This window comes from Taudactylus pleione, unplaced genomic scaffold, assembly GCF_031769625.1.
Source record: "Taudactylus pleione unplaced genomic scaffold, aTauple2 ptg000015l, whole genome shotgun sequence".
Taxonomy (NCBI): Eukaryota; Metazoa; Chordata; class Amphibia; order Anura; family Myobatrachidae; genus Taudactylus; species Taudactylus pleione.
This window is the reverse complement of record NW_028284417.1, coordinates 18,570,540-18,582,566: the sequence shown is the minus strand read 5'-3', so window position 1 is coordinate 18,582,566 and position 12,027 is coordinate 18,570,540. Positions and strand designations below refer to the sequence as shown.

At 40.3% G+C, this 12,027-nt stretch overlaps 1 pseudogene; it reads right to left on the bottom strand.

The window, feature by feature from the left end:
• Positions 1-5,573: 5,573 nt before the first annotated feature.
• Positions 5,574-5,692, bottom strand: LOC148542150 (5S ribosomal RNA; annotated as a pseudogene).
• Positions 5,693-12,027: the final 6,335 nt, after the last annotated feature.

Genomic DNA, 12,027 nt, shown 5'->3' with positions numbered 1-12,027 from the left:
TTAATGATGTAACACCTCACCGGGATGCTGTCATAATACCGAAAGTCAGGATGCCGGCACTTAGAATGCTGGTGTCAGAATTACATCTCTGGCATAGGTTTAGGGTGCGGGGGGGGGTAGGTTTAGGCAGTGGGAAGCGAGGGATAGGGTGACGGAGAGGAGGAGGGTTAGGATACTGACCGGAAGGTGTCAGTATCCTAACTGTTTCGGGATGCCGGCGTCAGGATTCTGACCGCTGGTATCCCAAGTGCCTGCATCCTGTAACCAACCCTTCTCACCTGTTGTCTGTCTTTTAGGCTGGAGGAAAGGGTCACATAAGATAACTTGGTCAGATCTGGTGTCTTTGCAGTGCCTCCACCCAAGCTTTGGCCTTTTTTCTTGTGGATGGGGAGTTAATGGAAACCCCCATTGGCCAAGTTTTGTGTGTGATGAACCTTGGTCCCTTTCCAATAGATTGACACACAACAAAGCTAATAAAAAATGAAATCCCCTTTATATGGGACATTGATAATGATAATTAAAATATTATACAATTTAGAAAGATTGGTAAAGTGAATAAATAATAAAATTCACAGATGGATTTAATCCTTTTGATTATTACAGCTTAATATTTGGATATCACACTGTACTATATAAATTGCAAATGGTAATGCAGCCCAAATAGATACCTTAACTATAGTTTGAAGAGTAACACTTTAATTTCACCTTACCAATTCATATATATCTTTACCATATACTGTATGTAATTATCCCCATTTAGGGATATATCCTGACCTAACTCTATTTATCTCTTACTATGAGTTCAGTAATTCCCTAATGCTTACAACACTTTACACCTAAAAGTTACTTTGGATAATCACTATAAAGTACATTAAGCAATATTGGTAACATGTAATCATCATCTAACTAACAATATCTCAACCCAACAATAGAATGGAATCACGTAGGCTTTAACAATTTCCCCAATTTGAGTTTATTCCCCTATGACAACGTTCCAAAATTGCCCCTTAATCACAATGCCACTAATGCACAATTCACTTTGGGCCTGATTCTGAGTAGCATGCACATTATTATCTAATGCTAATGCAAGAAACCATAGGTGTAATGCAGGGGTTCAGTTGTCTGCATGTGGAAAGCCTTGCCGCCCATTGATGTTATGCCAGCTGCTGCAGCCATCATCATTAGTATCTGCACTTGCTCTAGTCATATGCTAGGTGCAAGAAATCCATCAGAAACAGACTCCCCTTCTCCATACGCACAACTCAGAATGACACAGAGCTATTGATACATGCTGACGACACTCCCACAATACTTCCACATGTCAGGGAGATTACATGAGATCGACTTGTCACAACCCAGTAAAAAGCCTTATTTTACGGAAATACAGAGGTGACCAAGTTCAGACTCAGAACAGGACGGACACAGGCAACAATGCATAGATTCGCATCTTTGCATCCATTCACAGATATCCATTCAACTCAGAATCAGGCCCTTTATCTGTACCTACAATGAGTATTGAACTCTAATCCCAGTAACCTATACACTTAACCCACACATTCACTCTCTACCCTATCTAATAAATGAATATAGTAATGCTACTCAGGCCTAATAAGTTAAAATAATGAATAAGAACTCTGGTCAGTTTTCTTTACAATAAGCTCTGGTGCACTGTTTTCTTTACAATGGATCCAGGTTGATTGCTACCAAATATTTTGATTGGAAAAGAGGTTAATTTCCTTTCATCGCTGTGAACCAGTTAATGTTCTATTGAGTAAAATGAAGAAGTCTCCTGACTAGTGCTGGTACTGTAGTTAGAGTAGATTGTTTCCTTGATGTGCTCCTCCATCAATATTACCTATGCTTTCCTTTGCCTGTTATAGTATATTTTGCCACATAAATTGTGCCACTTATCAATAAAATTTGCTTGCTACCTACTATAGACAGTCATTTTGGTATTCCTGCCTCTTGTAATGTGTGGAAAGGTGGCCATACACGGTGAGATTCAAAAGTTCGTCAGATTAGTTGTACGATTTCCCTTGAAAATTCTTCCCTTCCCCGATTTGTATTTAAAATGCAACTATTTCACATAAGACCATACGATTTGATCAATCACATCACACAATGTGTGTCAATTCCTACACGATCAGTTGAGATCTCTCTAGAAAACCATCTGATCTGCGATCCAACTAGATGACGGCGGGGATGCGCATCGGGGTCACAGAAGACTAAAAATACAACTATTTTCAAATGATTGGTATGTCCAACCTGTAGAAACTGCCCAAATTGTGTGATCAATCGTCCCGTGTATGGCCAGCATTACTTTTAGTAGCTGATACAATACTTTAGCTCACATTCTATCCTTAGACCCTATCTAGTTATGAGACCGGCGGCCGCTATAAGTGATTTAAGATAGGCGTTGAATGGTTAAACATGTTACATTGTCAGTTTAACTTTGAAAAAGGGAGCAATTTCTACACAAATCTGTATATGCAATGTTACATTAAATGTTCAGACAAGTATGAGAAATAAGAGAAAGCGATATTATAATATTATTGAAAATCAGTATATTAAAACAAAATACCAGAAAGCTATATTTTATTATTTAGAAATATGATTACAATAGTGTAATTTTGTATCAGGAACTGCATTAATATTACATCCTACATCTTTCAGCAGTAAGTGATAATGAACACTGAACCAGCAATAATAATTAATGAGCTAAGGGGATGGAACTTGACTTGCTCAGACTGCTGTCTCCACGTAATCTGTATTTTATAGAAAGAGAGAAACAGCTCAATGTAATTTTAACCAAGACCGGATAAAAACTGCCAGAAAATTGTGATAAGGAAAGTCTAATGTGCGCATTAATCATGTTTATTGTGCTTCATTTGCTGATATATTGGACTAACCTCCCCTTAGAAATTCACTTTTGATTACTAGTGGCTGGAGTGCTGGACCAAACTTATGTTTTCCTAATTAGTATTTCAAAAGATGTTTTAATTAACAACAATTGACTTCTGTAATATTGTTTTTGCAATAAATTATATATAAATCATGGTGAAACATTTGTGTTAGCTGAATTTATCAGAAACACTGAACATTTTAACTTCACCATAAATATGTCATAATATGTTTGCATGACTCTGCGGTTAGTGTCTTCAATTATCCTAATTGTCAGAACAATCTAGTGAAAGATTTTGAAGAAATTAGTGTGCAGAATTCATCCTATTATAGAACAATACATTTCAGAATTAAAGAAACAACTGAATCAGGATCAAGGATCAGAATGAAATATATATTCTCTCTTGACTTTTAATCCTCTGACATTAAATAGAAAGTATGATCACATACCTTCCAAATGTCCCAATTTAAACAGGATAGTATAGATTTGAATGCACTGTTCTGCCAGGTGCACTGTCCCACCCCCATTTAAAAGTGCCATACCCCTAACCCATAAGAATACTGCCTTTGAACCTCTATATACCCCTGCCTATACCTTCTAATATCCTTCCTATAAACCTCTAAGGATGACGCTAATTTGCGTATGCAGTCATCCAAGACTCCAGACCTAGAATATGTGGTTCCAAAGCACAAAGTATTATTCAAGTAAAAGTACAGCAGTTACACGCTATGATCCTCATATAATCTTAGCGCAAAGAGATTATACAGACCCAAGTACAATTATACATATGCAGCGCTCTCTGGTCCAGATGTTAGGCATCAGCAAGAAACCCCTAGTCAATCAGCATTCAGCACAAAGACTAGGAACCCAGGGTCAGAGCATATTTATACCCCCCAGAAATAAACAACACAATAGAGAAGTTTGTTGCTAATATCACTGGTCCTAAAGGAGAGGGCATATGTTACAAGGCATTTAACAGGTTGATTCAAATAGACACATCCCAGCCTCTAACAACTGGGGGTCTCTGGTTTCCTGCCTCATGCAACATCCTAACAGTTGTTCATATTATGTAAATTTTTGTTGCTTGAAGTCTCTGTGGTCCATAAGTTGAGAATGCATGATGCGATCTCCACACCGATGGTACCGGAATACTGTTGAAAGAGTACGCATCAGTGCAATACCAATCACGGCTTACTTATCATGTATAAACCCTTAGTTACCAAATAATCTTTATTTCACAGCATTTATGCTAAATGAACAAACTTAAATCTTATACTTTAAACCTTATTAAACCTTTTATGTGAATATGTAATGTGTAAGTATGCAGGGTGTGATGTAAAGACGCTAGTTAACTTGGGGCAGATGCGTGCGCATGAAGCTAATAAACAATGTTTTCATACAGGATCTTATGCATTTGCTAATATGCGATTAGTTAACAGCGCAATTGTGCGTATTAATGTGTGTATGAGAAATGGTGCACTTAAATCTCACTTAAACTAAGTGAATACCTAGCAGTGTGGAATGCTGAGCATTATAGTTCCACACACCCCCCTCTCTCAGCAGCCCCCACCCTTCCCAGGCTCAAAAGTACAGTCCTTTGTTCTCCCAGGTTCTTGTGTAAATGTAAATTAGCACAGCTACAAGACCCAAACCTCAGATAACACTCCTGGCTTTGAAGGTATTTTATTGTAGGAAGCCTGCTAATGTAAGGTGCTACAAATGACCCTCTTGCTGTATTCGAGCAGGGCCACCTGGAGTGAGAGCAGACGTTATGTCCATGAAGCTTGTCTTCACAGACTAGTTGTCACGTGGCCATTTGCTCTGTTTAGCTAATGCAATCCAATTTTTACATACTGTACAGCCATTTCTGAAATATATCCTTTAAGGGAATTATAATAATATACACTTTATCCAGAGCACCCAAACTACGTAAAGTCATAAAATGGTCTTTTGGTGAATCGCCGTAACTTATGGCGATGATCACAGATGTAATCGCATGATGCTAATAGTAATATCGCCACATGTACTAAAGTGTGAGTTTATCTAAAATGGCGCTTAGGCGGACATTCGTAAAATGGCGTCTTGCGATTTCATTTCCAAGATGGCGTATTGCGGGCAGTCACAAGATGGTGTCTCTGTGATTCAATTTTAAACTGATCTTGTCTCAGCCAATAATCCAGCTTCGACACCCAGTTCTCAGGTGAGTGGGCACTGTGGCGGAATTAAAAATTCATCTAATTGTGGTGTCTATTAACTATGCTTTGGATGGAGATAAAGGGGGTCATTCAGACCCGGTCGTTAGCGCCGATGCGCTCAGACCGGGTCGATGGCCCCCCACAGAGCATGCAAGAACAGAGAAAACAAGAAGGGTTTGCCGTTGGGGCACTCTTTAGATTCAAATACATAAAAAAATTACTTTTAATAATATTTCTTAAAATTATACAGATCTCCTTGAGAAAACAAAATGGGTGGGTGTGGCGAAAAACATTGAGAACTTATTCTAGGTAGTCAAATTCTTACAGCATAACAATGAAATTCAAAAAATAGTGTATTTATATTGTCATATTGATTATGTAGGAAAGTGACTTCCATGTAACCCTGTGATTACCAGACTCATGTGAACAGTATGCTATGTTAATCACTCTGTCCCAATCCACCTCTTATCTTAGACTACCTACAACACCTGGTATTCCTAGGTGGTCACCCATCCAAGTACTCACCTGGCCCAATACTTTAGAGCTTCCAAGATTAGACGAGATTGGGCATATCCAGTATGGTATGGCTGTAGGTTTAATATTATTTGTGAGAGTCTGGATGCCCTGGTGTATACACAGCAATAATGTTTGTAGGACTATCTCGCATGATACAAAATAAAAAAAGTGTTGCACAAGCGTACTCTATTTGTATCGGAGTAAATCTCAGTTCTTATGCTTAGGTCAAGTATCACATATGTGAGATATGGTATCTGCACAGTTCAAGGTTACATTTTATTCCTGTGTTTCTATAAAAGGCAGCAAAATTGTAAAAGTGAATCAACATTTCTTATTTGTTTATATATATACCCATCTTTCCATGTCCTTAGATGTGCGTTTCGTATATGGAGATAAAGTGAACAGACTAACTGTCATGTCACAAGTTGTGTTTGAAAAATGACAGTTATGAGATGGTTGGCTGGCACTTTGGCACTTTGGCTTCATTCAGAGGCGGCGGTACGGTCTACGACCGCACGGCCGCCTCGATGTTTGTCAAGTGCGCATGTGCACGAGGCAGCCGGCTCCTTCGTGCGCATGCGTGAGACCCGCTATGACCGACAGCGCCGGTCGTAGCGGGTCTCTTTCCAAAGGGTGCGAGCTGTCGATGTTGACCCTAGCGGTCGTTAGAGCTGTGGGTGTAAACCCACAGCCTAACGACCGAAATAGAGGCGGGCGGTCAGGATGCAAGTGGCCGCCCAGTTTCTGAGCGACCGCTTGCATCCTCCGACCGCCTCTGAATGAGGCCCTTTATCTCTGTCCACTTTATCTCAATTCAAGGCTTAGTAAATAGACCATTGTATTATTTGACATGTGCTCCAATGTCCCGCATAGCAGGACTTTTATCCCATTATAGAGACAGTTGAGAGTTGTCCAACTAAGTGATTCCATTTCAGTGCCTTACATACCAGACTCAGGTTTTAACTAGATGTAAATCACTGTAACTACATTACTGGTATGTCACTTTTACATACTTTTTTATTGCTATACTAAATTATGTATGTCATATTTCTAGCTAAAAGATATTCTAACATTTCTACTGTACAGTACGTACAGTATGTCCTTCAGAAACTTTGGGGTCAATCCTATTCCGTGTAAAGGGTGTGATGTGCCATTGCAATGGTGTTAAATGCCTGCAACGAACCGGCACATCGCACCCTTCCCAGCCTGACTCGACCCTGAATCCGCTAAACTTTGCTCGCTGCCCTATGGGGCTGCGAGCAAAATTTGGCAAATCCGGACTGCGGCCACTGTCGCGATGTGTGGCCACGAGATCATCATAGCTAATAGTATTGACCCCCTATGTGTTATGGGTTCAAACTCAAAATAAACACTTAAGTCTTATTTTATTGTATAATTATGTAATGTAATTCTGTGAGATATTGCAGAACTGTACCACTCATTAGGGTGCACTTATAAAGTCAAGCACATAATCATTTGTCTGTAAACTAATGCAAAAAGTGTTGCATTCAAGGTGCAATATATTTATATTTATAATTGAAATGTCCAATTTTAAACAGTAACCAGTTACCACTATTTCCCGTTTTCTGATTCTGAATTCATGGTTTTAATAAAACTTAAATCCACTTTGTCAGAGGTTAAATGTGCAAAATATACTCTTAGGATCTGTTTTGCAAATACAACTCACTCATGGAGACATGGACAGATCACACACACAACAATTGTTAGGGATAGGATTATTTTAAGCAAAAGAGAAACAAACTTGCAAAGTATTTATACATTTATCTCTTGAAATGCACAATTTTCATCTGCACAGGATTTTAAGAAAAAATACATTACTGTATCTACTGGGAGAACAATTGTTATTTTCTTCATCTACAGGGACATATTCATTACTTTATCTACTAGGAGCACAAACTATTACCTTATCTACCGGGAGCACAATCATTATCTGATTCATCAACTGGGGACACAATCATTACTCTATCTACCAGGGGAATCATTTTTATCTCTTGATCTAATATTGATTATTTATTTTATTTTCCATGGAGGGCACTATAACTCATTAAGTTACCAACACAGCAACCTTTGAAGGGCATGCATTTCTGGCATTACAAGTCCAAGTATGCATTAGTGCATATGTGCATGATGACACTTGTAATGCTACAAGAATGTGCACTATATTTAGAGGCTATTGACATGGTACTTAATAGTCAGGGGTACTGAGACTGCCACAGGACCACTGAGCATTGGGAGGATACTCTCAATGTGCATGAACCCGATAATTTCCTAGTGTTATATAGTCTGGCCATATATATATATATATATATAATATATATATATATATATATATATATATATAATGAAGGGGATTTTAACTTGACACCAGGAAGAAGAGCACTGCCCCATTCTACAGGCTGCAAGGTGACATTCCAGGGTGTACGGCATCACTCGCGCACCCCTAGTTATGACCCTGCTTTATGTCTCTACCTTGTATAATCTTTTGCATGGTCTCCTTCATTAGAACAGTACCACACAACTGGTAACTGCACAGAAATGGCAGTCACCAATGGCTTTTTAAATATTGGCGGCTGACAAAGCTTCTGCCTTATACACATTTTCCCTATCACCAGCTACATGGCCTGATTCAGGGATGGATGTAGCTGCATTTGAACCTGCCTCTGTTGCCAGATTCGCAGCTGTGAGTATATTGAAATTGCTGGTATGAACCCTTCCCCTAGTGTATAAGTGTGTGTCTGAATGTGCAAAGACTTTTAGCATCTCTGAACAACATAATACTGTCAGTGTTTCTTTAGACGCCACCATCACTCGCACCATTGACACTTGCACCAGCCCAATGGCCTCTACCTAATGTATCAATTATTCCCCACACCTCATAGATTGTAAGCTCATTTCAGCAGGGCAATGTTTAAGTTCTGCTCAACATATCTTCTTTATTTAAATGTACATCACTATGTAATATGTTGGTGCTGTATTAATAATGAATAACAATAATTATTGGCAGATCCTACCATGGTGGTAGATGACAGCAGTGTGCAATGGAGGTCAGACCACATGGAAGATAAATTTAACCAGGAAATGGTTTATTAACTGTTAGAAGTAGTTGCAGGACAACACAGTTTACAGCAAGTACAGGATGTAGGGATATACAGTTACAGCCACGAGCATATAAAGGTATGCTGGTACTTGTGGTGCACCTATGTGCATGCACACACATATACTGGATGCATGGGAATCTGTTCATGTGCAGTTAGATATAGAGAATACAGGCAGCGCCAAGCAGTCTCTCCAACAATAATAATAATAATAATAATAATAATAATAATAATAATCATCATCATCATCATCATCTCTGTACATCGGTACAGAGTTAAAACTTCTCTGTTCATTTCTCCAATGCTTATATGCAGCAATGTAACCTTTGTTGCCTCTCCAACACTCCAAAAGTGTTGATTCATAGTAAACATAACACTCTGTTCTTTTAATCTTAACAGTGTGAGGTACAATATTGAGTCATATTATATCAAATAAAACCACAAATGACAATACATAATGTATATTGTAGGCATGTGCTACTTTTACCCCAGTGTATTATATTCACTTTTAAGTGATAATAGCCTAATTAACTATTGACCTTTGCTATCTTCTCTACAGCCTTCACAATTTTAATGTTACATTATCTTCTATAAAGTGACATATGACATCTTGTTTCTTTCAGGAGCACTCTGTTAACATCCAGAGGCTGCTGCTACTTTATCTGTGACAAGTGTTATGTGACTTACTACAATTACTACAATCATTCTAAGAAAGCACATTCGTAGGCGCCAAACAGCGCTTTATCATAATAAATGCAGGACAGTAGAATGGGTACACTGTCAGGTATTTTAAAATGTATTTTGTGTGAGTATCACTAATAATGCTGCTGCATATGCATCTACCACACATCGTTCTGATTTATCAAACCTAAAATTGAAAAAATAACATTAATGACAGATATATCTTGTCAATCTATGTTTACATATGGTGAATTCTGTTTACATTCCTACAATCTGCTTTCACACTATGTCGCCAGGATTATTATCTCTGAGCAAAGCTTTCTGCTAGTCCTGGGCTTCCTTATATCGATGCCATGTAGCTGTTTCCACTTGGTTAGTATGTGTGTTTTCTTAATAAAGGATGTGGAATGTGTGTAATTCATGTTATGAGGGGCTTGATAGCAAAAATGTTTATGAGCAGTTATACAGACCAGCATATTAAGCCAAACATTATTCAACAAACTATGAAGAATATTTGTTTTCACAACTCATCATGATACAAGTCCTACAGCTGAGGCTGGGAATATAAATAATGACAGTCACTGCATCTCAAGAACTTCTAGACAGTTTTCGATGGGGTTTTCACTATTCTATACAGCATTGGTAGAGGAAGGTTTAAGTGTATAAACCATTCAGCTGTGAAAAATAGGAGCAGCGCAATCACAATTCTAGTGAAGCAAGTCACAGAATTTTTTTTTTGCACCAAGCTGCTGTCTGTATAGGACTTGGCCATTGTGCTGATACAGCACGAGAGCATCTGAAAAGGAGTCAGAGACAGCAATGTGCCCTGTTGCTTAGCAGCATCCTAGAGAGAGGAGGGAGTCAGGGACTGAGGAGGGTTACATCTGAGGCAGACAGAGAGTAAAAAACAGCCTCCAACGAACCCATAAAGATGCCGTGATGCAGATACAGTAACCAGTAAGGAGCCAGGGGAGGTATATCTATCACAAATTTAATAAAAAACACCAACCATCAGAACACCATCAAATGATTTCCAGTTGATTGTGGCACACATTGTACTGCCACCATCAAATGGTAAGAACACTACCATCGGAACAAAAACATAGATGGTTAGTAACCATCGAATTTGACATCCGTCCCTATGCTGAACCTGCAGATAGACTCGGCCACCACTCCTCCACTGTGAAGTGCTCCCTTTCCAGCGTGATGATCCCATTCAGCCACACGCCCTCGGTGGACAGGAGGCACCTCCCATGGAAGTCAGTGCTGTTCTCAGACGGGGACACCAAAGTGAGGAAGCTCAACAGACAGCCCAGGAAATACAGGGTACATTGTTCATCGCCATGTTTGTCAGTTGGGGAGGTGTGTGCATGGAGGCTGCTGACATATGCACCGGGAACATACTGCTAATAATGCTTGCTGTAGCTGCAATACATATCTCTTATCCATGATCCTCTTGCCCTTCCCAGCACATTCCGGTGGCTGTGCCCCAGCCAGCTGCAGGGCAGCAACAGTGGCGGTTGTGGTGATACTTGAGAGATGCCGGTGGCAGGAGTGAGATGCAGGGGCTTGTAGTCAGATGCAGAGGCCTGTGGTGAGATGCAGGGGGCTGTGGTAAGCAACAGGAGTGAAAAGCAGTGGCCTGCGGTGAGATGAGAGGGGCTGTAGTGAAATTTAGGATGCTGTGGTGAGATGCAGGGGGCCAGTAGTGAGAAGCAGGAGGTTGTTGTGAGATGCAGGAGGCAAGAGTAATAAGCAGGAGGCTGTTGTGAGATGCAGGGGCCTGTGGTGAGATGAGAGGGGCTGTAGTGAAATTTAGGATGCTGTGGTGAAATGCAGGGGGGCAGGAGTAATTAGCAGGAGGCTGTTGTGAGATGCAGGGGGCCGTGGAGAAAAGGCATAGGTTGTTATGAGATACAGGAGACTGTGGCGAGATAAAATTGCTCCCGTGCGAAGCCTGGGCCGGTTGCTAGTGTAGTATTTATGTACAAAAGCAAATGATTGGCTAATGGCTAAAACACATTGAATAATTGTATTTATATGATTTCAGTGTCACTGCTAGAATAATACTTCTACACTAGGAGCCATCTAGTGTGAGAAAGCAAACATTGTCATCAGTGGCGTAACTAAGCTATTTGGAGCGCGCGGGGAAAAATGGGCGTGGTCACCTAAAAATGGGGCGTGTCAACATGACACACCCTTTATTTTCACGCTGAACATTCCTATCCATATGCACCTTAACCCCAGTAGTACCCCTTATACAGTACCCCCAGTATGCAGTTGTGGCCCCTCTTATGCAGGCCCATAGTAGTGCCCCTTATACAGTATCCCCAGTAGTGGTCCCCCTTATACAGCCCCTAATTAGTTTCCCTTACTCAGTACCCCCAGTATTGGCCCCCCAAATGCAGTGCCCCACGTAGTGTTCCCCCTTATGCAGTGCCCCCAGTAGCAGTTCCCACAATGCAGTGCGCCCAGTAGCAGTATCCCCTTATGCAGTGCCCTTTATACGGTGCCCCAGTAGTAGTCCCCCCCTATGCAGTGCCCTTTATATAGTGCCCCCAGCAGTAGTCCCCCCCATGCAGTTTTCCCAGTAGTGGTCCCCCATATCCAGTGCCCC